The following is a 20,279-nucleotide window of genomic DNA, read 5'->3' as shown; positions in this document are numbered from 1 at the left end:
TAGCCGTAACTCGGAGAACAACCCCATGTAGAAATGGGCAGTCAGATGCCGTCTATCACCAAGATGTGGCAGCGATGTGGGTGGCAGGGGGTGTGCCGGGGAAGGAATGGAGACAGTCCCCCACAGTTCCCCATCCCTGTGCACGGGCCGTGTACAGGGATCTTGTCGCCTCCTCTCTCCTGTGGTGAAGGCACTGGCCTAGACCCCGAGACTGCCTGAGCACCGGAGCAAAAGGCAAAGCCTTACCTACCCCAGGAGATGGCAATAGGCACAGAGTGCCATGCTAAGACACACACGCTCCTGCAGGGTTGTGACTGTGTCTGCTGAATTCGGCATAGCAAGGTGAACGCCGGGCGTGAACTTGGAGCCCGGGAAAGCAAGTCCCAAGAGACACCAGCTCTCCCGCGGCTCTTCTTCCCAGCCGCGACAGAGTGAACACCCAAAGCCTTTCTGAGGAAGCAGCAGCGAATTGCGGTTCGTGCCAAGCTGAATACCTCTGCGAAAGCATAGCAGTCGCTGGGAAATCAGAGTCGGTTCTCTGGGCTGTTTTTTTTTTTTTTTTTGCTGGCCTAACCCTAGTATGCGCAGCACTATGGGAGAATCCCGCATAGAGCGAAAGCCTCTTTGCCCTGGCATCCCCTCTGGGAAAGCACAGCATTCTCTGGGAAATCAGAGTCGGGTCTGAGGGATTCTCTGTTTCCTGAGCTAGTCTCCTCAGCACGATGTAATAAACCCGCATGGAGCGAAATCCTCTATGCCTGAGCATCCCCTCTGCCTGAGAGAGAAGAGCGCTTGCGCCTGTGGAATTAGCCTTAAGGAATGGGACAGGTGTTTCACTGCGGTCCCCAGGAGCATGTCCGTGGAAGGGGCAGCACGCTGCCCGTTAGGAGGAGCAAGAGCCGTTGGCCTTCTGGGCTTGAAACTGTTGCGAAGCAGGAGAGCCGGCCCTGACAGGCACAGCGGCCGGTGGTAATACATGTGTCACCTGCACCCAGTGCAGATAGACGGAAGCCTGGCTGCTAAGGAGACAGGCGGGGATGAATATGGCACGGCGCGTGCTCCACTCTTAGGAAGGAGTCAGGGTAGCAAGCATGCCTGTCGTTAGCCTGTGGGAAAAGGAGACAGGAGCTCTTTGGCCACCTGTCCCTGGGGCAGACATGCTCTAGCAACCAGGGGCCTACGCAGAACTCGCAGAAACAGCTCCCTGAAATAACGGGGAGTCAGATGCCGACTTCCTCCAGGATGTGGAAGCTTGGAGATGGCACGGGGTGTAAGGGGCAGGAGTGGGGACAGTCCCCCAAAGCTCCCTATTCAGTGCACGGGCCGTGTGCAGGGATCCTGTCACCTCTCCTTTCCTCTGGGGAAAGCACTGGCCTAGTCCGCGAGTCCGCCTGAGCGCCAGAGTAAAAGGCCAAGCGATGCCTACACTGGGAGATGGTAGTGTGCCTAGAGTGCCATACTAGGCTACGCACGCTCCAACAGGGTTGTGGCTGCGTCTGCTTAGTTCGGCCTGGCATGGTGAACCAAGGACGCGAACATGGAGCCCGGGAAAGCAAGGCCCAAGAGGCACCAGCTCTCCCGCAGCTCTTCTTCCCTGACGCGACTGAAGCCTTGCTGAGGAAGCAGCAGCGAAGTGCTGTTCGCGCCAAGCCAAAGCCTCTGCGAAAGCACAGCATTCGCTGAGAAATGTTCTGCGGGCTGCTGCAGTTTGCATGAGCCCAGTCTCGCGGTGGGAGAAACCCGCATACAGCGAAAGCCTCTTTGCCTAGGCATCTCCCCTGGGAAAGCACAGCGTTCCTTGGGAAATCAGAGTTGGGTTTGGGGATGCTGCTGCCGCTTGCCTGAGCTAGTTACCTCAGCTCAGTGGAAGATACCCAAATGGAGCTAAATACCCTTTGCCCTAGCATCCCCTCTGCCTGAGAGAGAAGCCAAGTGTGGGGATCCCGCACCACGTCGCCCCTGGAGAAGAGAAGGAGAGGTTGGCCTTGGGGTCGGGAAACGCTCGCGTCGCAGGATAGCCTGCCGTGGCACGAAGAGCAGGCCCCTGGCAAGAAAAGTGTCACCCGCTTCCTGTGCGGAGAGAGGGTAGCCTGGCTGCTAAGGAGACATGAGGGGACTACTAGGGCAGAGGCGCTTGCTCCACTCTGAGGAAGGAGTCTGTGCAGAAGGCAGGCCTGTCCTGTGCCTCTGGTCCCAAGGGGACAGCATCTCCTTGTCCACCTGTCACAAGGGCAGACTTGGCTTGCCACCAGGTGCCATAGCCGTAACTCGGAGAACAACCCCATGTAGAAACGGGCAGTCAGATGCCGTCTATCACCAAGATGTGGCAGCGATGTGGGTGGCAGGGGGTGTGCCGGGGAAGGAATGGAGACAGTCCTCCACAGTTCCCCATCCCTGTGCACGGGCCGTGTACAGGGATCTTGTCGCCTCCTCTCTCCTGTTGTGAAGGCACTGGCCTAGACCCCGAGACTGCCTGAGCACCGGAGTAAAAGGCAAAGCCTTACCTACCCCAGGAGATGGCAATAGGCATAGAGTGCCATGCTAAGACACACACGCTCCTGCAGGGTTGTGACTGTGTCTGCTGAATTGGGCATAGCAAGGTGAACGCCGGGCGTGAACTTGGAGCCCGGGAAAGCAAGTCCCAAGAGACACCAGCTCTCCCGCGGCTCTTCTTCCCAGCCGCGACAGAGTGAACACCCAAAGCCTTTCTGAGGAAGCAGCAGCGAATGGCGGTTCGTGCCAAGCTGAATACCTCTGCGAAAACATATCAGTCGTTGGGAAATCAGAGTCGGTTCTCTGGGCTGTTTTTGTTGCTTGCCTTACCCTAGTATGCGCAGCACTATGGGAGAATCCCGCATAGAGCGAAAGCCTCTTTGCCCTGGCATCCCCTCGGGGAAAGCACAGCATTCTTTGGGAAATCAGAGTCGGGTCTGAGGGATTCTCTGTTTCCTGAGCTGGTCTCCTCAGCACGGTGTAATAAACCCTCATGGAGCGAAATCCTCTATGCCTGGGCATCCCCTCTGCCTGAGTGAGAAGTGCACTTGCGCCTGTGGAATTAGCCTTAAGGAATGGGACAGGTGTTTCACTGCGGTCCCCAGGAGCATGTCCGTGGAAGGGGTAGCACGCTGCCCGTTGGGAGGAGCAAGAGCCGTTGGCCTTCTGGTCTTGAAACTGTTGCGAAGCAGGAGAGCCGGCCCTGACAGGCACAGCGGCCGGTGGTAATACATGTGTCACCTGCCCCCAGTGCAGATAGACGGAAGCCTGGCTGCTAAGGAGACAGGCGGGGATGAGTATGGCAGGGCGCGTGTTCCACTCTAAGGAAGGAGTCAGGGTAGCAAGCATGCCTGTCCTGAGCCTGTGGGAAAAGGAGACAGCAGCTCTTTGGCCACCTGTCCCTGGGGCAGACATGCTCTAGCAACCAGGGGCCTACGCAGAACTCGCAGAAACAGCTCCCTGAAATAACGGGGAGTCACATGCCGAATTCCTCCAGGATGTGGAAGCTTGGAGATGGCACGGGGTGTAAGGGGCAGGAGTGGGGACAGTCCCCCAAAGCTCCCTATTCAGTGCACGGGCCGTGTGCAGGGATCCTGTCACCTCTCCTTTCCTCTGGGGAAAGCACTGGCCTAGTCCGCGAGTCCGCCTGAGCGCCAGAGTAAAAGGCCCAGCGATGCCTACACTGGGAGATGGTAGTGTGCCTAGAGTGCCATACTAGGCTACGCACGCTCCAACAGGGTTGTGGCTGCGTCTGCTTAGTTCGGCCTGGCAGGGTGAACCAAGGACGCGAACATGGAGCCCGGGAAAGCAAGGCCCAAGAGGCACCAGCTCTCCCGCAGCTCTTCTTCCCTGACGCGACTGAAGCCTTGCTGAGGAAGCAGCAGCGAAGTGCTGTTCGCGCCAAGCCAAAGCCTCTGCGAAAGCACAGCATTCGCTGAGAAATGTTCTGCGGGGTGCTGCAGTTTACATGAGCCTAGTCTCACGGTGGGAGAAACCCGCATACAGCGAAAGCCTCTTTGCCTGGGCATCTGCCCTGGGAAAGCACAGCGTTCCTTGGGAAATCAGAGTTGGGTTTGGGGATGCTGCTGCCGCTTGCCTGAGCTAGTTACCTCAGCTCAGTGGAAGATACCCGCATGGAGCTAAATACCCTTTGCCCTAGCATCCCCTCTGCATGAGAGAGAAGCCAAGTGTGGGGATCCCGCAGCAAGCCGCCCCTGGAGAAGAGAAGGAGAGGTTGGCCTTGGGGTCGGGAAACGCTCGCGTCGCAGGATAGCCTGCCGTGGCACGAAGAGCAGGCCGGTGGCAAGAAAAGTGTCACCCGCTTCCTGTGCGGAGAGAGTGTAGCCTGGCTGCTAAGGAGACATGAGGGGACTACTAGGGCAGAGGCGCTTGCTCCACTCTGAGGAAGGAGTCTGGGCAGAAGGCAGGCCTGTCCTGTGCCTCTGGTCCCAAGGGGACAGCATCTCCTTGTCCACCTGTCCCAAGGGCAGACTTGGCTTGCCACCAGGTGCCATAGCCGTAACTCGGAGAACAACCCCATTGAGAAACGGGCAGTCAGATGCCGTCTATCACCAAGATGTGGCAGCGATGTGGGTGGCAGGGGGTGTGCCGGGGAAGGAATGGAGACAGTCCTCCACAGTTCCCCATCCCTGTGCACGGGCCGTGTACAGGGATCTTGTCGCCTCCTCTCTCCTGTTGTGAAGGCACTGGCCTAGACCCCGAGACTGCCTGAGCACCGGAGTAAAAGGCAAAGCCTTACCTACCCCAGGAGATGGCAATAGGCATAGAGTGCCATGCTAAGACACACACGCTCCTGCAGGGTTGTGACTGTGTCTGCTGAATTCGGCATAGCAAGGTGAATGCCAGGCGTGAACTTGGAGCCCGGGAAAGCAAGTCCCAAGAGACACCAGCTCTCCCGCGGCTCTTCTTCCCAGCCGCGACAGAGTGAACACCCAAAGCCTTTCTGAGGAAGCAGCAGCGAATGGCGGTTCGTGCCAAGCTGAATACCTCTGCGAAAGCATAGCAGTCGCTGGGAAATCAGAGTCGGTTCTCTGGGCTGTTTTTGTTGCTTGCCTTAGCCTAGTATGCGCAGCACTATGGGAGAATCCCGCATAGAGCGAAAGCATCTTTGCCCTGGCATCCCCTCGGGGAAAGCACAGCATTCTTTGGGAAATCAGAGTCGGGTCTGAGGGATTCTCTGTTTCCTGAGCTGGTCTCCTCAGCACGGTGTAATAAACCCGCATGGAGCGAAATCCTCTATGCCTGGGCATCCCCTCTGCCTGAGTGAGAAGTGCACTTGCGCCTGTGGAATTAGCCTTAAGGAATGGGACAGGTATTTCACTGCGGCCCCCAGGAGCATGTCCGTGGGAGAGCGTGCTGCCCGTTGGGAAGAGCAGGAGCCGTTGGCCTTCTGGTCTGGAAACTGTTGCGAAGCAGGAGAGCCGGCCCTGACAGGCACAGCGGCCGGTGGTAATACAAGTGTCACCTGCCCCCAGTGCAGATAGACGGAAGCCTGGCTGCTAAGGGGACAGGCGGTGATGAGTATGGCAGGGCGCGTGCTCCACACTTAGGAAGGAGTCAGGGTAGCAAGCATGCCTGTCGTGAGCCTGTGGGAAAAGGAGACAGCAGCTCTTTGGCCACCTGTCCCTGGGGCAGACATGCTCTAGCAACCAGGGGCCTACGCAGAACTCGCAGAAACAGCTCCCTGAAATAACGGGGAGTCAGATGCCGACTTCCTCCAGGATGTGGAATCTTGGAGAAGGCACGGGGTTTAAGGGGCAGGAGTGGGGACAGTCCCCCAAAGCTCCCTATTCAGTGCACGGGCCGTGTGCAGGGATCCTGTCACCTCTCCTTTCCTCTGGGGAAAGCACTGGCCTAGTCTGCGAGTCCGCCTGAGCGCCAGAGTAAAAGGCCAAGCGATGCCTACACTGGGAGATGGTAGTGTGCCTAGAGTGCCATACTAGGCTACGCAAGCTCCAACAGGGTTGTGGCTGCATCTGCTTAGTTCGGCCTGGCAGGGTGAACCAAGGACGCGAACATGGAGCCCGGGAAAGCAAGGCCCAAGAGGCACCAGCTCTCCCGCAGCTCTTCTTCCCTGACGCGACTGAAGCCTTGCTGAGGAAGCAGCAGCGAAGTGCTGTTCGCGCCAAGCCAAAGCCTCTGCGAAAGCACAGCATTCGCTGAGAAATGTTCTGCGGGCTGCTGCAGTTTGCATGAGCCTAGTCTCACGGTGGGAGAAACCCGCATAAAGCGAAAGGCTCTTTGCCTGGGCATCTGCCCTGGGAAAGCACAGCGTTCCTTGGGAAATCAGAGTTGGGTTTGGGGATGCTGCTGCTGCTTGCCTGAGCTAGTCACTGCAGCTCAGTGGAAGATACCCGCATGGAGCGAAATACCCTTTGCCCGAGCATCCCCTCTGCCTGAGAGAGAAGCCAAGTGTGGCGAACCCGCAGCACGCCGCCCCCGGAGAAGAGAAGGAGACGTTGGCCTTGGGGTCGGGAAACGCTCGCATCGCAGGATAGCCTGCCGTGGCACGAAGAGCTGGCCGGTGGCAAGAAAAGTGTCTCCCGCTTCCTGTGCGGAGAGAGGGTAGCCTGGATGCTAAGGAGACATGAGGGGACTACTAGGGCAGAGGCGCTTGCTCCACTCTGAGGAAGGAGTCTGGGCAGAAGGCAGGCCTGTCCTGTGCCTCTGGTCCCAAGGGGAAAGCATCTCCTTGGCCACCTGTCCCAAGGGCAGACTTGGCTTGCCACCAGGTGCCATAGCCGTAACTCGGAGAACAACCCCATGTAGAAACGGGCAGTCAGATGCCGTCTATCACCAAGATGTGGCAGCGATGTGGGTGGCAGGGGGTGTGCCGGGGAAGGAATGGAGACAGTCCCCCACAGGTCCCCATCCCTGTGCACGGGCCGTGTACAGGGATCTTGTCGCCTCCTCTGTCCTGTGGTGAAGGCACTGGCCTAGACCCCGAGACTGCCTGAGCACCGGAGTAAAAGGCAAAGCCTTACCTACCCCAGGAGATGGCAATAGGCATAGAGTGCCATGCTAAGACACACACGCTCCTGTAGGGTTGTGACTGTGTCTGCTGAGTTCGGCATAGCAAGGTGAACGCCGGGCGTGAACTTGGAGCCCGGGAAAGCAAGTCCCAAGAGAAACCAGCTCTCCCGCGGCTCTTCTTCCCAGCCGCGACAGAGTGAACACCCAAAGCCTTTCTGAGGAATCAGCAGCGAATTGCGGTTTGTGCCAAGCTGAATACCTCTGCGAAAGCATAGCAGTCGCTGGGAAATCAGAGTCGGTTCTCTGGGCTGTTTTTGTTGCTTGCCTTACCCTAGTATGCGCAGCACTATGGGAGAATCCCGCATAGAGCGAAAGCCTCTTTGCCCTGGCATCCCCACTGGGAAAGCACAGCATTCTTTGGGAAATCAGAGTCGGGTCTGAGGGATTCTCTGTTTCCTGAGCTGGTCTCCTCAGCACGATGTAATAAACCCGGATGGAGCGAATTCCTCTATGCCTGGGCATCCCCTCTGCCTGAGAGAGAAGAGCGCTTGCGCCTGTGGAAATAGCCTTAAGGAATGGGACAGGTGTTTCACTGCGGTCCCCAGGAGCATGTCCGTGGAAGGGGAAGCACGCTGCCCGTTGGGAGGAGCAAGAGCCGTTGGCCTTCCGGTCTTGAAACTGTTGCGAAGCAGGAGAGCCGGCCCTGACAGGCACAGCGGCCGGTGGTAATACAAGTGTCACCTGCACCCAGTGAAGATAGACGGAAGCCTGGCTGCTAAGGAGACAGGCGGGGATGAGTATGGCAGGGCGCGTGCTCCACTCTTAGGAAGGAGTCAGGGTAGCAAGCATGCCTGTCCTGAGCCTGTGGGAAAAGGAGACAGCAGCACTTTGGCCACCTGTCCCTGGGGCAGACATGCTCTAGCAACCAGGGGCCTACGCAGCACTGGCAGAAACAGCTCCCTGAAATAACGGGGAGTCAGATGCCGACTTCCTCCAGGATGTGGAAGCTTGGAGAAGGCACGGGGTTTAAGGGGCAGGAGTGGGGACAGTCCCCCAAAGCTCCCTATTCAGTGCACGGGCCGTGTGCAGGGATCCTGTCACATCTCCTTTCCTCTGGGGAAAGCACTGGCCTAGTCCGCGAGTCCGCCTGAGCGCCAGAGTAAAAGGCCAAGCGATGCCTACATTGGGAGATGGTAGTGTGCCTAGAGTGCCATACTAGGCTACGCACGCTCCAACAGGGTTGTGGCTGCGTCTGCTTAGTTCGGCATGGCCGGGTGAACCAAGGACGCGAACATGGAGCCCGGGAAAGCAAGGCCCAAGAGGCACCAGCTCTCCCGCAGCTCTTCTTCCCTGACGCGACTGAAGCCTTGCTGAGGAAGCAGCAGCGAAGTGCTGTTCACGCCAAGCCAAAGCCTCTGCGAAAGCACAGCATTCGCTGAGAAATGTTCTGCGGGCTGTTGCAGTTTGCATGAGCCCAGTCTCGCGGTGGGAGAAACCCGCATACAGTGAAAGACTCTTTGCCTGGGCATCTCCCCTGGGAAAGCACAGCGTTCCTTGGGAAATCAGAGTTGGGTTTGGGGATGCTGCTGCTGCTTGCCTGAGCTAGTCACTGCAGCTCAGTGGAAGATACCCGCATGGAGCGAAATACCCTTTGCCCGAGCATCCCCTCTGCCTGAGAGAGAAGCCAAGTGTGGCGAACCCGCAGCACGCCGCCCCCGGAGAAGAGAAGGAGAGGTTGGCCTTGGGGTCGGGAAACGCTCGCGTCGCAGGATAGCCTGCCGTGGCACGAAGAGCAGGCCGGTGGCAAGAAAAGTGTCACCCGCTTCCTGTGCGGAGAGTGGGTAGCCTGGCTGCTAAGGAGACATGAGGGGACTACTAGGTCAGAGGCGCTTGCTCCACTCTGAGGAAGGAGTCTGGGCAGAAGGCAGGCCTGTCCTGTGCCTCTGGTCCCAAGGGGACAGCATCTCCTTGGCCACCTGTCCCAAGGGCAGACTTGGCTTCCCACCAGGTGCCATAGCCGTAACTCGGAGAACAACCCCATGTAGAAACGGGCAGTCAGATGCCGTCTATCACCAAGATGTGGCAGCGATGTGGGTGGCAGGGGGTGTGCCGGGGAAGGAATGGAGACAGTCCTCCACAGTTCCCCATCCCTGTGCACGGGCCGTGTACAGGGATCTTGTCGCCTCCTCTCTCCTGTGGTGAAGGCACTGGCCTAGACCCCGAGACTGCCTGAGCACCGGAGTAAAAGGCAAAGCCTTACCCACCCCAGGAGATGGCAATAGGCATAGAGTGCCTTGCTAAGACACACACGCTCCTGCAGGGTTGTGACTGTGTCTGCTGAATTCGGCATAGCAAGGTGAACGCCGGGCGTGAACTTGGAGCCCGGGAAAGCAAGTCCCAAGAGACACCAGCTCTCCCGCGGCTCTTCCTCCCAGCCTCGACAGAGTGAACACCCAAAGCCTTTCTGAGGGAGCAGCAGCGAATTGCGGTTCGTGCCAAGCTGAATACCTCTGCGAAAGCATAGCAGTCGCTGGGAAATCAGAGTCGGTTCTCTGGGATGTTTTTGTTGCTTGCCTTACACTAGTATGCGCAGCACTATGGGAGAATCCCGCATAGAGCGAAAGCCTCTTTGCCCTGGCATCCCCTCTGGGAAAGCACAGCATTCTTTGGGAAATCAGAGTCGGGACTGAGGGATTCTCTGTTTCCTGAGCTTGTCTCCTCAGCACGATGTAATAAACCCGCATGGAGCGAAATCCTCTATTCCTGGGCATCCCCTCTGCCTGAGTGAGAAGCGCGCTTGCGCCTGTGGAATTAGCCTTAAGGAATGGGACAGGTATTTCACTGCGGCCCCCAGGATCATGTCCGTGGGAGAGCGTGCTGCCCGTTGGGAAGAGCAGGAGCCGTTGGCCTTCTGGTCTGGAAACTATTGCGAAGCAGGGGAGCCGGCCCTGACAGGCACAGCGGCCGGTGGTAATACAAGTGTCACCTGCCCCCAGTGCAGATAGACGGAAGCCTGGCTGCTAAGGAGACAGGCGGGGATGAGTATGGCAGGGCGCGTGCTCCACTCTTAGGAAGGAGTCAGGGTAGCAAGCATGCCTGTCCTGAGCCTGTGGGAAAAGGAGACAGCAGCTCTTTGGCCACCTGTCCCTGGGGCAGACATGCTCTAGCAACCAGGGGCTTACGCCGAACTCGCAGAAACAGCTCCCTGAAATAACGGGGAGTCAGATGCCGACTTCCTCCAGGATGTGGAAGCTTGGAGAAAGCACGGGGTTTAAGGGGCAGGAGTGGGGACAGTCCCCCAAAGCTCCCTATTCAGTGCACGGGCCGTGTGCAGGGATCCTGTCACCTCTCCTTTCCTCTGGGGAAAGCACTGGCCTAGTCCGCGAGTCCGCCTGAGCGCCAGAGTAAAAGGCCAAGCGATGCCTACACTGGGAGATGGTAGTGTGCCTAGAGTGCCATACTAGGCTAAGCACGCTCCAACAGGGTTGTGGCTGCGTCTGCTTAGTTCGGCCTGGCATGGTGAACCAAGGACGCGAACATGGAGACCGGGAAAGCAAGGCCCAAGAGGCACCAGCTCTCCCGCAGCTCTTCTTCCCTGACGCGACTGAAGCCTTGCTGAGGAAGCAGCAGCGAAGTGCTGTTCGCGCCAAGCCAAAGCCTCTGCGAAAGCACAGCATTCGCTGAGAAATGTTCTGCGGGCTGCTGCAATTTGCAGGATCCCAGTCTCGCGGTGGGAGAAACCCGCATACAGCGAAAGCCTCTTTGCCTGGGCATCTCCCCTGGGAAAGCACAGCGTTCCTTGGGAAATCAGAGTTGGGTTTGGGGATGCTGCTTCCGCTTGCCTGAGGTAGTCACCTCAGCTCATTGGAAGATACCCGCATGGAGCTAAATACCCTTTGCCCTAGCATCCCCTCTGCCTGGGAGAAGCCAAGGGTGGGGATCCCGCAGCACGCCGCCCCTGGAGAAGAGAAGGAGAGGTTGGCCTTGGGGTCGGGAAACGCTCGCTTCGCAGGATAGCCTGCCGTTGCACGAAGAGCAGGCCGGTGGCAAGAAAAGTGTCACCCGCTTCCTGTGCGGAGAGAGGGTAGCCTGGCTGCTAAGGAGACATGAGGGGACTACTAGGGCAGAGGCGCTTGCTCCACTCTGAGGAAGGAGTCTGGGCAGAAGGCAGGCCTGTCCTTTGCCTCTGGTCCCAAGGGGACAGCATCTCCTTGGCCACCTGTCCCAAGGGCAGACTTGGCTTGCCACCAGGTGCCATAGCCGTAACTCGGAGAACAACCCCATGTAGAAACGGGCAGTCAGATGCCGTCTATCACCAAGATGTGGCAGCGATGTGGGTGGCAGGGGGTGTGCCGGGGAAGGAATGGAGACAGTCCCCCACAGTTCCCCATCCCTGTGCACGGGCCGTGTACAGGGATCTTGTCGCCTCCTCTCTCCTGTGGTGAAGGCACTGGCCTAGACCCCGAGACTGCCTGAGCACCGGAGCAAAAGGCAAAGCCTTACCTACCCCAGGAGATGGCAATAGGCATAGAGTGCCATGCTAAGACACACACGCTCCTGCAGGGTTGTGACTGTGTCTGCTGAATTCGGCATAGCAAGGTGAACGCCGGGCGTGAACTTGGAGCCCGGGAAAGCAAGTCCCAAGAGAAACCAGCTCTCCCGCGTCTCTTCTTCCCAGCCGCGACAGAGTGAACACCCAAAGCCTTTCTGAGGAAGCAGCAGCGAATTGCGGTTCGTGCCAAGCTGAATACCTCTGCGAAAGCATAGCAGTCGCTGGGAAATCAGAGTCGGTTCTCTGGGCTGTTTTTTTTTTTTTTTTGCTTGCCTTACCCTAGTATGCGCAGCACTATGGGAGAATCCCGCATAGAGCGAAAGCCTCTTTGCCCTGGCATCCCCTCTGGGAATGCACAGCATTCTTTGGGAAATCAGATTCGGGTCTGAGGGATTCTCTGTTTCCTGAGCTGGTCTCCTCAGCACGATGTAATAAACCCGCATGGAGCGAAATCCTCTATGCCTGGGCATCCCCTCTGCCTGAGAGAGAAGAGCGCTTGCGCCTGTGGAATTAGCCTTAAGGAATGGGACAGGTGTTTCACTGCGCTCCCCAGGAGCATGTCCGTGGAAGAGAAGCACGCTGCCCGTTTGGAGGAGCAAGAGCCGTTGGCCTTCTGGTTTTGAAACTGTTGCGAATCAGGAGAGCCGGCCCTGACAGGCACAGCGGCCGGTGGTATTACATGTGTCACCTGCACCCAGTGCAGATAGACGGAAGCCTGGCTGCTAAGGAGACAGGCGGGGATGAGTATGGCAGGGCGCGTGCTCCACTCTTAGGAAGGAGTCAGGGTAGCAAGCATGCCTGTCCTGAGCCTGTGGGAAAAGGAGACAGCAGCTCTTTGGCCACCTGTCCCTGGGGCAGACATGCTCTAGCAACCAGGGGCCTACGCAGAACTCGCAGAAACAGCTCCCTGAAATAACGGGGAGTCAGATGCCGACTTCCTCCAGGATGTGGAAGCTTGGAGAAGGCACGGGGTTTAAGGGGCAGGAGTGGGGACAGTCCCCCAAAGCTCCATATTCAGTGCACGGGCCGTGTGCAGGGATCCTGTCACCTCTCCTTTCCTCTGGGGAATGCACTGGCCTAGTCCGCGAGTCCGCCTGAGCGCCAGAGTAAAAGGCCAAGCGATGCCTACAACGGGAGATGGTAGTGTGCCTAGAGTGCCATACTAGGCTACGCACGCTCCAACAGGGTTGTGGCTGCGTCTGCTTAGTTCGGCCTGGCATGGTGAACCAAGGACGTGAACATGGAGCCCGGGAAAGCAAGGCCCAAGAGGCACCAGCTCTCCCGCAGCTCTCTTTCCCTGACGCGACTGAAGCCTGCTGAGGAAGCAGCCGCGAAGTGCTGTTCACGCCAAGCCAAAGCCTCTGTGAAAGCACAGCATTCGCTGATAAATGTTCTGCGGGCTGCTGCAATTTGCAGGATCCCAGTCTCGCGGTGGGAGAAACCCGCATACAGCGAAAGCCTCTGTGCCTGGGCATCTCCCCTGGGAAAGCACAGCGTTCCTTGGGAAATCAGAGTTGGGTTTGGGGATGCTGCTGCCGCTTGCCTGAGCTAGTCACCTCAGCTCAGTGGAAGATACCCGCATGGAGCTAAATACACTTTGCCCTAGCATCCCCTCTGCCTGAGAGAAGCCAAGGGTGGGGATCCCTCAGCACGCCGCCCCTGGAGAAGAGAAGAAGAGGTTGGCCTTGGGGTCGGGAAACGCTCGCTTCGCAGGATAGCCTGCCGTTGCACGAAGAGCAGGCCGGTGGCAAGAAAAGTGTCACCCGCTTCCTGTGCGGAGAGAGGGTAGCCTGGCTGCTAAGGAGAAATGAGGGGACTACTAGGGCAGAGGCGCTTGCTCCACTCTGATGAAGGAGTCTGGGCAGAAGGCAGGCCTGTCCTTTGCCTCTGGTCCCAAGGGGACAGCATCTCCTTGTCCACCTGTCCCAAGGGCAGACTTGGCTTGCCACCAGGTGCCATAGCCGTAACTCGGAGAACAACCCCATGTAGAAATGGGCAGTCAGATGCCGTCTATCACCAAGATGTGGCAGCGATGTGGGTGGCAGGGGGTGTGCCGGGGAAGGAATGGAGACAGTCCCCCACAGTTCCCCATCCCTGTGCACGGGCCGTGTACAGGGATCTTGTCGCCTCCTCTCTCCTGTGGTGAAGGCACTGGCCTAGACCCCGAGACTGCCTGAGCACCGGAGCAAAAGGCAAAGCCTTACCTACCCCAGGAGATGGCAATAGGCACAGAGTGCCATGCTAAGACACACACGCTCCTGCAGGGTTGTGACTGTGTCTGCTGAATTCGGCATAGCAAGGTGAACGCCGGGCGTGAACTTGGAGCCCGGGAAAGCAAGTCCCAAGAGACACCAGCTCTCCCGCGGCTCTTCTTCCCAGCCGCGACAGAGTGAACACCCAAAGCCTTTCTGAGGAAGCAGCAGCGAATTGCGGTTCGTGCCAAGCTGAATACCTCTGCGAAAGCATAGCAGTCGCTGGGAAATCAGAGTCGGTTCTCTGGGCTGTTTTTTTTTTTTTTTTTTGCTGGCCTAACCCTAGTATGCGCAGCACTATGGGAGAATCCCGCATAGAGCGAAAGCCTCTTTGCCCTGGCATCCCCTCTGGGAAAGCACAGCATTCTCTGGGAAATCAGAGTCGGGTCTGAGGGATTCTCTCTTTCCTGAGCTAGTCTCCTCAGCACGATGTAATAAACCCGCATGGAGCGAAATCCTCTATGCCTGAGCATCCCCTCTGCCTGAGAGAGAAGAGCGCTTGCGCCTGTGGAATTAGCCTTAAGGAATGGGACAGGTGTTTCACTGCGGTCCCCAGGAGCATGTCCGTGGAAGGGGCAGCACGCTGCCCGTTAGGAGGAGCAAGAGCCGTTGGCCTTCTGGGCTTGAAACTGTTGCGAAGCAGGAGAGCCGGCCCTGACAGGCACAGCGGCCGGTGGTAATACATGTGTCACCTGCACCCAGTGCAGATAGACGGAAGCCTGGCTGCTAAGGAGACAGGCGGGGATGAATATGGCACGGCGCGTGCTCCACTCTTAGGAAGGAGTCAGGGTAGCAAGCATGCCTGTCGTTAGCCTGTGGGAAAAGGAGACAGGAGCTCTTTGGCCACCTGTCCCTGGGGCAGACATGCTCTAGCAACCAGGGGCCTACGCAGAACTCGCAGAAACAGCTCCCTGAAATAACGGGGAGTCAGATGCCGACTTCCTCCAGGATGTGGAAGCTTGGAGATGGCACGGGGTGTAAGGGGCAGGAGTGGGGACAGTCCCCCAAAGCTCCCTATTCAGTGCACGGGCCGTGTGCAGGGATCCTGTCACCTCTCCTTTCCTCTGGGGAAAGCACTGGCCTAGTCCGCGAGTCCGCCTGAGCGCCAGAGTAAAAGGCCAAGCGATGCCTACACTGGGAGATGGTAGTGTGCCTAGAGTGCCATACTAGGCTACGCACGCTCCAACAGGGTTGTGGCTGCGTCTGCTTAGTTCGGCCTGGCATGGTGAACCAAGGACGCGAACATGGAGCCCGGGAAAGCAAGGCCCAAGAGGCACCAGCTCTCCCGCATCTCTTCTTCCCTGACGCGACTGAAGCCTTGCTGAGGAAGCAGCAGCGAAGTGCTGTTCGCGCCAAGCCAAAGCCTCTGCGAAAGCACAGCATTCGCTGAGAAATGTTCTGCGGGCTGCTGCAGTTTGCATGAGCCCAGTCTCGCGGTGGGAGAAACCCGCATACAGCGAAAGCCTCTTTGCCTGGGCATCTCCCCTGGGAAAGCACAGCGTTCCTTGGGAAATCAGAGTTGGGTTTGGGGATGCTGCTGCCGCTTGCCTGAGCTAGTTACCTCAGCTCAGTGGAAGATACCCAAATGGAGCTAAATACCCTTTGCCCTAGCATCCCCTCTGCCTGAGAGAGAAGCCAAGTGTGGGGATCCCGCACCACGTCGCCCCTGGAGAAGAGAAGGAGAGGTTGGCCTTGGGGTCGGGAAACGCTCGCGTCGCAGGATAGCCTGCCGTGGCACGAAGAGCAGGCCCCTGGCAAGAAAAGTGTCACCCGCTTCCTGTGCGGAGAGAGGGTAGCCTGGCTGCTAAGGAGACATGAGGGGACTACTAGGGCAGAGGCGCTTGCTCCACTCTGAGGAAGGAGTCTGTGCAGAAGGCAGGCCTGTCTTGTGCCTCTGGTCCCAAGGGGACAGCATCTCCTTGTCCACCTGTCCCAAGGGCAGACTTGGCTTGCCACCAGGTGCCATAGCCGTAACTCGGAGAACAACCCCATGTAGAAACGGGCAGTCAGATGCCGTCTATCACCAAGATGTGGCAGCGATGTGGGTGGCAGGGGGTGTGCCGGGGAAGGAATGGAGACAGTCCTCCACAGTTCCCCATCCCTGTGCACGGGCCGTGTACAGGGATCTTGTCGCCTCCTCTCTCCTGTTGTGAAGGCACTGGCCTAGACCCCGAGACTGCCTGAGCACCGGAGTAAAAGGCAAAGCCTTACCTACCCCAGGAGATGGCAATAGGCATAGAGTGCCATGCTAAGACACACACGCTCCTGCAGGGTTGTGACTGTGTCTGCTGAATTGGGCATAGCAAGGTGAACGCCGGGCGTGAACTTGGAGCCCGGGAAAGCAAGTCCCAAGAGACACCAGCTCTCCCGCGGCTCTTCTTCCCAGCCGCGACAGAGTGAACACCCAAAGCCTTTCTGAGGAAGCAGCAGCGAATGGCGGTTCGTGCCAAGCTGAATACCTCTGCGAAAACATATCAGTCGTTGGGAAATCAGAGTCGGTTCTCTGGGCTGTTTTTGTTGCTTGCCTTACCCTAGTATGCGCAGCACTATGGGAGAATCCCGCATAGAGCGAAAGCCTCTTTGCCCTGGCATCCCCTCGGGGAAAGCACAGCATTCTTTGGGAAATCAGAGTCGGGTCTGAGGGATTCTCTGTTTCCTGAGCTGGTCTCCTCAGCACGGTGTAATAAACCCTCATGGAGCGAAATCCTCTATGCCTGGGCATCCCCTCTGCCTGAGTGAGAAGTGCACTTGCGCCTGTGGAATTAGCCTTAAGGAATGGGACAGGTGTTTCACTGCGGTCCCCAGGAGCATGTCCGTGGAAGGGGTAGCACGCTGCCCGTTGGGAGGAGCAAGAGCCGTTGGCCTTCTGGTCTTGAAACTGTTGCGAAGCAGGAGAGCCGGCCCTGACAGGCACAGCGGCCGGTGGTAATACATGTGTCACCTGCCCCCAGTGCAGATAGACGGAAGCCTGGCTGCTAAGGAGACAGGCGGGGATGAGTATGGCAGGGCGCGTGTTCCACTCTAAGGAAGGAGTCAGGGTAGCAAGCATGCCTGTCCTGAGCCTGTGGGAAAAGGAGACAGCAGCTCTTTGGCCACCTGTCCCTGGGGCAGACATGCTCTAGCAACCAGGGGCCTACGCAGAACTCGCAGAAACAGCTCCCTGAAATAACGGGGAGTCACATGCCGAATTCCTCCAGGATGTGGAAGCTTGGAGATGGCACGGGGTGTAAGGGGCAGGAGTGGGGACAGTCCCCCAAAGCTCCCTATTCAGTGCACGGGCCGTGTGCAGGGATCCTGTCACCTCTCCTTTCCTCTGGGGAAAGCACTGGCCTAGTCCGCGAGTCCGCCTGAGCGCCAGAGTAAAAGGCCCAGCGATGCCTACACTGGGAGATGGTAGTGTGCCTAGAGTGCCATACTAGGCTACGCACGCTCCAACAGGGTTGTGGCTGCGTCTGCTTAGTTCGGCCTGGCAGGGTGAACCAAGGACGCGAACATGGAGCCCGGGAAAGCAAGGCCCAAGAGGCACCAGCTCTCCCGCAGCTCTTCTTCCCTGACGCGACTGAAGCCTTGCTGAGGAAGCAGCAGCGAAGTGCTGTTCGCGCCAAGCCAAAGCCTCTGCGAAAGCACAGCATTCGCTGAGAAATGTTCTGCGGGGTGCTGCAGTTTACATGAGCCTAGTCTCACGGTGGGAGAAACCCGCATACAGCGAAAGCCTCTTTCCTGGGCATCTGCCCTGGGAAAGCACAGCGTTCCTTGGGAAATCAGAGTTGGGTTTGGGGATGCTGCTGCCGCTTGCCTGAGCTAGTTACCTCAGCTCAGTGGAAGATACCCGCATGGAGCTAAATACCCTTTGCCCTAGCATCCCCTCTGCATGAGAGAGAAGCCAAGTGTGGGGATCCCGCAGCAAGCCGCCCCTGGAGAAGAGAAGGAGAGGTTGGCCTTGGGGTCGGGAAACGCTCGCGTCGCAGGATAGCCTGCCGTGGCACGAAGAGCAGGCCGGTGGCAAGAAAAGTGTCACCCGCTTCCTGTGCGGAGAGAGTGTAGCCTGGCTGCTAAGGAGACATGAGGGGACTACTAGGGCAGAGGCGCTTGCTCCACTCTGAGGAAGGAGTCTGGGCAGAAGGCAGGCCTGTCCTGTGCCTCTGGTCCCAAGGGGACAGCATCTCCTTGTCCACCTGTCCCAAGGGCAGACTTGGCTTGCCACCAGGTGCCATAGCCGTAACTCGGAGAACAACCCCATTGAGAAACGGGCAGTCAGATGCCGTCTATCACCAAGATGTGGCAGCGATGTGGGTGGCAGGGGGTGTGCCGGGGAAGGAATGGAGACAGTCCTCCACAGTTCCCCATCCCTGTGCACGGGCCGTGTACAGGGATCTTGTCGCCTCCTCTCTCCTGTTGTGAAGGCACTGGCCTAGACCCCGAGACTGCCTGAGCACCGGAGTAAAAGGCAAAGCCTTACCTACCCCAGGAGATGGCAATAGGCATAGAGTGCCATGCTAAGACACACACGCTCCTGCAGGGTTGTGACTGTGTCTGCTGAATTGGGCATAGCAAGGTGAACGCCGGGCGTGAACTTGGAGCCCGGGAAAGCAAGTCCCAAGAGACACCAGCTCTCCCGCGGCTCTTCTTCCCAGCCGCGACAGAGTGAACACCCAAAGCCTTTCTGAGGAAGCAGCAGCGAATGGCGGTTCGTGCCAAGCTGAATACCTCTGCGAAAGCATAGCAGTCGCTGGGAAATCAGAGTCGGTTCTCTGGGCTGTTTTTGTTGCTTGCCTTAGCCTAGTATGCGCAGCACTATGGGAGAATCCCGCATAGAGCGAAAGCATCTTTGCCCTGGCATCCCCTCGGGGAAAGCACAGCATTCTTTGGGAAATCAGAGTCGGGTCTGAGGGATTCTCTGTTTCCTGAGCTGGTCTCCTCAGCACGGTGTAATAAACCCGCATGGAGCGAAATCCTCTATGCCTGGGCATCCCCTCTGCCTGAGTGAGAAGTGCACTTGCGCCTGTGGAATTAGCCTTAAGGAATGGGACAGGTATTTCACTGCGGCCCCCAGGAGCATGTCCGTGGGAGAGCGTGCTGCCCGTTGGGAAGAGCAGGAGCCGTTGGCCTTCTGGTCTGGAAACTGTTGCGAAGCAGGAGAGCCGGCCCTGACAGGCACAGCGGCCGGTGGTAATACAAGTGTCACCTGCCCCCAGTGCAGATAGACGGAAGCCTGGCTGCTAAGGGGACAGGCGGTGATGAGTATGGCAGGGCGCGTGCTCCACACTTAGGAAGGAGTCAGGGTAGCAAGCATGCCTGTCGTGAGCCTGTGGGAAAAGGAGACAGCAGCTCTTTGGCCACCTGTCCCTGGGGCAGACATGCTCTAGCAACCAGGGGCCTACGCAGAACTCGCAGAAACAGCTCCCTGAAATAACGGGGAGTCAGATGCCGACTTCCTCCAGGATGTGGAATCTTGGAGAAGGCACGGGGTTTAAGGGGCAGGAGTGGGGACAGTCCCCCAAAGCTCCCTATTCAGTGCACGGGCCGTGTGCAGGGATCCTGTCACCTCTCCTTTCCTCTGGGGAAAGCACTGGCCTAGTCTGCGAGTCCGCCTGAGCGCCAGAGTAAAAGGCCAAGCGATGCCTACACTGGGAGATGGTAGTGTGCCTAGAGTGCCATACTAGGCTACGCAAGCTCCAACAGGGTTGTGGCTGCATCTGCTTAGTTCGGCCTGGCAGGGTGAACCAAGGACGCGAACATGGAGCCCGGGAAAGCAAGGCCCAAGAGGCACCAGCTCTCCCGCAGCTCTTCTTCCCTGACGCGACTGAAGCCTTGCTGAGGAAGCAGCAGCGAAGTGCTGTTCGCGCCAAGCCAAAGCCTCTGCGAAAGCACAGCATTCGCTGAGAAATGTTCTGCGGGCTGCTGCAGTTTGCATGAGCCTAGTCTCACGGTGGGAGAAACCCGCATAAAGCGAAAGGCTCTTTGCCTGGGCATCTGCCCTGGGAAAGCACAGCGTTCCTTGGGAAATCAGAGTTGGGTTTGGGGATGCTGCTGCTGCTTGCCTGAGCTAGTCACTGCAGCTCAGTGGAAGATACCCGCATGGAGCGAAATACCCTTTGCCCGAGCATCCCCTCTGCCTGAGAGAGAAGCCAAGTGTGGCGAACCCGCAGCACGCCGCCCCCGGAGAAGAGAAGGAGACGTTGGCCTTGGGGTCGGGAAACGCTCGCATCGCAGGATAGCCTGCCGTGGCACGAAGAGCTGGCCGGTGGCAAGAAAAGTGTCTCCCGCTTCCTGTGCGGAGAGAGGGTAGCCTGGATGCTAAGGAGACATGAGGGGACTACTAGGGCAGAGGCGCTTGCTCCACTCTGAGGAAGGAGTCTGGGCAGAAGGCAGGCCTGTCCTGTGCCTCTGGTCCCAAGGGGAAAGCATCTCCTTGGCCACCTGTCCCAAGGGCAGACTTGGCTTGCCACCAGGTGCCATAGCCGTAACTCGGAGAACAACCCCATGTA

Source organism: Mustela lutreola, chromosome 13 (genome assembly GCF_030435805.1).
Source record: "Mustela lutreola isolate mMusLut2 chromosome 13, mMusLut2.pri, whole genome shotgun sequence".
Classification (NCBI taxonomy): domain Eukaryota; kingdom Metazoa; phylum Chordata; class Mammalia; order Carnivora; family Mustelidae; genus Mustela; species Mustela lutreola.
This window is presented reverse-complemented; position numbering follows the sequence as displayed.